Genomic DNA, 5989 nt, shown 5'->3' with positions numbered 1-5989 from the left:
CACTTTATGTGTGATTTGTTTCCTTTGTTGAAACTGGCCTGCATGGACACCCACATGCTGTGTCCCTTAGTCATCCTTAAGAGTGGGGTGATATGTGTGACCATTTTCCTTATCCTCATCACTTCCTATGTGGTCATCCTCTGCTCCCTGAGTTCTTACAGCTCTGGAGGGTGATGCAAAACCCTCTCCACCCGTGGCTCCCACCTCACTGTGGTCATCTGGTTCTTCATTCTATTCATTTTTCTGTGTGCGGCCTGTGGCCACTTAGCCCAAAGACAAGGCAATGGCTGTGTCCTTTACCATTGTTGCACCCATATTAAATCCATTTACCTATATCCTGAAGGATGCTGAAGTAAAAATATTTCATGAGGGAACTGGTAAAATGAGGGACCTTTGGCATCATTGGGTTAGATGTTAAGGACAGATCTTCCCTACAAGGACAATGAAGTCCCACCAGTCCCATTTATTCCAAGCCATTGAGCACACAGCAGCCAATGGCATCTTTTAAGTGTACAAATCAGGTTAAGATATTATAATCAAGTTATTTCCTACCTCTCTAGTACGTATTGTGCTCCATTCCTTTTTTTAAAATTAATTAATTAATTGATTAATTTGACAGGCAGAGATCACAAGTAGGCAGAGAGGCAGGGAGAGAGAGAAATAGAGAGAGGAAGAAGCAGGGTCCCTGCTGAGCAGAGAGCTGGATGTGGGGCTTGATCCCAGGACCCTGGGATCATGACCTGAGCTGAAGGCAGAGGCTTTAACCCACTGAGCCACCCAGGCACTCCTCCATTCCTTTTTTTATAATATGCTGGCCACTCTTTTACCTTTCCTTCCCCCCCCCTTAACTTTTTATTTATTTATTTAACTTTTTTTTTTTTTAATAATTCAAATCTGGTTGTCAATAATTCAGGTACTGGTTCAGTGCTTTTGTTTGTTCTTACTCTGCTTGCTGCTGGACTTCTCTTTCTCAGAGCTGCTGCTTGGCTGGCTAATCTCATTCTTTTTTCTTTCCACTTTAACCTCCTTGAGGTGAAGCTTCCACCTCTTTAAACAAGTCTCTCCTGATGTCTTTTCCTGGTCATTCCCCTTAGTTACTCTCTGCCTCTTCACTCCTGAATTCATTTTACATGTCTTCATCTTGCCTCATGTCAAAAAGAAGAAAAAGCCCGTGGCAGCATAAGTAATTTATTGTTAGTAAAAAATTTAGGATTGTAATTTTTTTCTGTTTTAATTATTAATTAAGGAACTGGAAGGATACTAATGATATTCCTAACCTTAAATATTTGTAATCTGTTTGGGAATTTTCCTAGTGTCAAAAGTAGGTCCAAAACTCCATCTTCTATTACATAGGTAAGAACTGTTCTCACCATTTGTGCTGAAGTTATTACCTGTCAGTTCAATTTCATAAATTTTTTCTCTTATTTGTTCTATGGGATCCCCAAGTTAATTCACAATATATAGCCTTACTCATTAAACATATTACTTAGGGATTCAATGCCTGAGTTCTTGACACTAACATCTGAAACAAATTTTGATCTTACTACTTTTTTTTTTTTTGAGATCAAGGTTTTTAAATTTATTTTATTTATTTATTTTATTAACATAGAATGTATTATTCATTTCAGGGGTACAAGTCTGTGATTCATCAGTCTTACACAATTCACAGCACTCACCGTAGCACGTACCTTCCCCAGTGTCCATCACCCAGCCAACCCATCTCTCCCACTCCCCTCCCCTCCAGCAACCCTCAGTTGTTTTCTGAGATTAAGAGTCTCCTAAGGTTTGTCTCCCTCTCTGGCCTTGTCCTATTCCACTTTTCCTTCCCTTGCCTCATGATCCTCTGTCTTATCTCTCAAATTCCTCTTAACATTGAGAACATGTGACAATTATGTTTCTTTAATTGACTTCTTTCACTTAGCACAAGATGATCTTACTACCATTTATAGGACTTGCTGTTACTAATATTAGCTTATAAATTGTATGATTATCTCTATATTAGAATTTAAAAATTCAATACTATCCATGATACAACAGCATAGCAAAATAAATTAAAATGCTCCCTTAGTTTGTAGAAGAATATCTGCCTAAAAAGTTATTTCAAGCATCAGATTTATGGAGAAACATTAGATGAACTTGCTTCCTATCTCACTGAGAAAAATTAAACCATCAGAAGAACATTTCCATAGTCATGACTATCAATCTACCAGCATCTGCTCAAATATATACCACCTTCCTACCTTCTCCAATAAACACACTACCTTGCTCCTATCCAAAGGCAACCCATCTCTTTATAATATAATTTCTGAGTCTCATTTCCTTATCACTTATATGAATACATCTCTTATTTAATCTATGTTTCCCTTACTAATGGATCATTTGCTTCAGCAAAGAAGCAGTCTGTCATTTCTTTTATTTATTTTTTTTCATTTCTTTTATTTTTAAAATGAAATTTTCCCTTGATCTTATTTCCTTTATTAGCCACCATTTTCTATGATGAATTAATAATAACCTTCCACCAGAATGACAAAGTATATCTTCATTGAAATTGATGAACTGATTCTAAAATTTGTATGCATGTGTAGCTATGTTTAAACAGCCTTGGCAATAAAACCAGTGTGAGCAACATAGAGCTAGGGGACAGGATCTTCTACATACCAGAACATACCATAAAGATCTGCATTGTCAACATTTTGCTGTAGGCCTGTTAATAAAGAACTTTAAAGAGGGAAGAAATGGCCCAGAGATTAAGCCATCTATCTTTGAAAACGTAGTATAAATTTTGTAAATTAATAAATGATGAAGGCAGAATTTTAAATCTGAGGGAAGAATGGCTTGTTGAATTAATTCTGGGAGAGCAAATTACTACTTATCTGCCTCTACTCGATAACCCCATTTCATACATTTCTTTGTGCCTATCTCTGTCTCTGTCCTCTCTCATTTTTGATTTATAAAGTTGTTTTTTTAAAACTTCAACTAATATTTGCACAAATATTTATCAAATATTATATTGTTATATTATCTGTCTCATCCCATCTTCACACTATTATTTCAGTGTTATACCACTCATTTCCTCTAATAGAATCAAATAATTAGTGATGAAGAAAACAGAGCATGGGATAAAGTAGAAGATGCCAAGTGTGGTTGAAGTAGGGTCCAAAGTTCCAGGATTAATTGTTGGAGTCCTGCTGTTGAGTCATGTGTTTAGAAGATTATCTTCTCTAGGAATGTGGACTGGGTCAGATGGTTCTTCTGGTCAGGGAAACTCTAAAATTTCAGTTAAAAGAAAATAATGTTTGTTCCTTAGTACCACAGTTGAATAACACTTGTCCCTTAATACCACAGGTAGATAACACCTGTCCCTCAATACCACAGGTGAAGGTACTTCTGCATATTCACATTTCTGATGAATCACCTCAATTCTGCTTCTTTTTTATCAGATGCGAATAGACATAAAAACGGGTAGGATACAAGAGTAGAACAACAGTCTCCTGCATATAGACCCTCTCCAAAGGGACATCATGAGCTAAGTCTATGTTTCCCTCAAGCTTCAATCCCAGAGCTACCTAGATTCAGAGTAAGCAGACCTGCCATCCCTTCCCTTTAAAAAAAATGGAAAGGAGAAAAATTCCTTTAATCTTTAAAAATTGTGTGCTTTAGTTTTAAAGTGATGACATATATAGCTTAAGCACTGAGGAATAAAAAAGTAGATTTTAAATTAGTCTATACATTTTTGCACATTATTCATAAAATGTGTTAATCTTTAACAAGCACCTGTTGCTACTCCACTCCCAACACATTACAGGTCCTTGTGGATTGATGTTGTACTTGATCCCAGGACTCAGCTCTTGTATTGGTAAGTACATGGACATTTTGCCTTAATGCTGCACAGAGATATTGTATTCTATCCCAATGCACAGTTTTCTATTCTTAAATATGAAGGGAATGGAAAGTGTCTTTAAATAGAAACCCAGGAGAATTTGGAAAAAAAGAAAAAAAAAAGTAGAAACTTTAATTGGTTGGAGACATAAAAGATTTGCAAATACTTGATCAAATCAAACCACAGGAAACTGTGTCTTGAAAAATCATACTGATGGGCAATTGCCAAACCCTGAGGAGAACTGAGAAACAATTCTACAGGGTCATGTCCTCTCAGGGATAATTCTTTAAATTGCAGTTGGAAATCAAGGAGGAAACTTATGCTTCTTTACTTTTTTCCTGGAGACCATGTTGAAGATTGATAAGTAGTGGGGAGCATTCTCTACCTTGTCAGCCAGAGCTACTCTTTCTCTCCCTCTTACATGTACATCTAAGACTTGGAAACACACTTCAAGTTTAGGGTGGCCTTTGAAGGGCTTTTCTGTGCAGTATAGGAGATTGCCATCACCAGAATTTTCAAGAAACTGACAAATGGTAAGATTTATAATGCACATTTTGCATTTTCAAGGAGGATTTTAAAGTGTAATGTAGTACTTAAAAAATGCTGTTGTTGTTCAACTACTAGGTTTAATGCAAGCATGAGTCTATCACTTAGCTGTGTACCTTGAGCAAGCTACATAACTTTTTCACTGTGAATCTTCATTTTTTATCTAGATTATATATGAAAAGTCTCAAAGGATTTGGAAACAAAGTAATTTATGTGGCATTCACAGGACAGCACTTGACACAATAATATGTGCTCAATAAATAGCCGCTCTTAAAATGCAAACATTTTTTAAAGGGTTAGCAGTACCCAATACAAGGGTACCTGGGGGGCTCAGTGGATTAAAGACTCTTCCTTCAGCTCAGGTCATGATTTCGGGGTCCTGGGATCAAGCCCCATATTGGGCTGTCTGCTCTGCAGGGAGCTTGCTTCCTCCTCTCTCCGCCTGTCTCTCTGCCTACTTGCGATCTCTATCTGTCAAGTAAATAAATAAATAAAATCTTAGAAAAAAAAAAAGGAGTACCTAATGCATCAATAATGCAACTAATAAAATTAGAATTTACATAGTTTTTTAAATCCAATGATGTTAAATCCAAATGATGATGAAATGCAGCATGTACCTATTTTGGTCCTAGTCATGTAATCTTATTTTTTTTTATTCTTTCTGATTATATTCTCATATATAATTCATCTTCTAATGCCTTCCTTATCCTGATATTTTAGGTTAAGAGGTGCATTTTTTTGAGTCTGCAAGAATACTGAAGCATTATCAGGCAAATTTAAGTGCTGTTTACTATTTACAGAGTTATATATAATACAGAACTCTATAGTCCCACAACAAATCCCTAACAAATGGCACAGGGAAGGACATTAAGACTTAAGGACATTAAGAGTTAAGGACATTAAGGACATTAAGCAAGTATCTTATTGAAATCAAATTCCAGACACAGTAAGAGTATAAAATAGTAAAAATATAAAACATTTAATGGAATCAGCAGAGCAATATTGATAAAAGAGAAAGGGAATCCAGATTGTAAGGAATAGAATATGCTTCATTGGAACAATAAAGAATAATTTTTTTTTATTGCTGAAGAAAATAATGATCCCAAATCAGACATAGAGTGGATTGTAGGATTTTAGGGAGAATCATTAAGAATGGAGTTTTAATCTACTCTTTTAATTTGTACTAACTATATTTTTAAAATATTTTGAAATATAATTGCAAAATTCTACTTATAATGGTGACCTTACTATTAATTCCTCAAGTAGTTTCTGTTTTTTGTTTCTGGTTTTGTTGTTGTTGTTTTTATTTTTGTAATGTCCTCCTCTACAGAACTAATGTGTATAATCAAGATGTCAGAGAGAGAATTCAGGAGAGAAATCATAAAGTAAATACATAGGCTTGAAAAAATCATCAGTGACAATATAGAATCTCTAAGGGCAGAAATGAGATCTAATTTGGCCAGACTAAAAAATGCTATGAATGAGTTGCATTCTAAACTGGATACTCTAACAGCCTGGGTAAATGAAACAGAAAAAGAATCCATGATCTAGAAGATAAGCTGA

Source organism: Mustela nigripes, unplaced genomic scaffold (genome assembly GCF_022355385.1).
Source record: "Mustela nigripes isolate SB6536 unplaced genomic scaffold, MUSNIG.SB6536 HiC_scaffold_77, whole genome shotgun sequence".
NCBI lineage: Eukaryota > Metazoa > Chordata > Mammalia > Carnivora > Mustelidae > Mustela > Mustela nigripes.
This window is presented reverse-complemented; position numbering follows the sequence as displayed.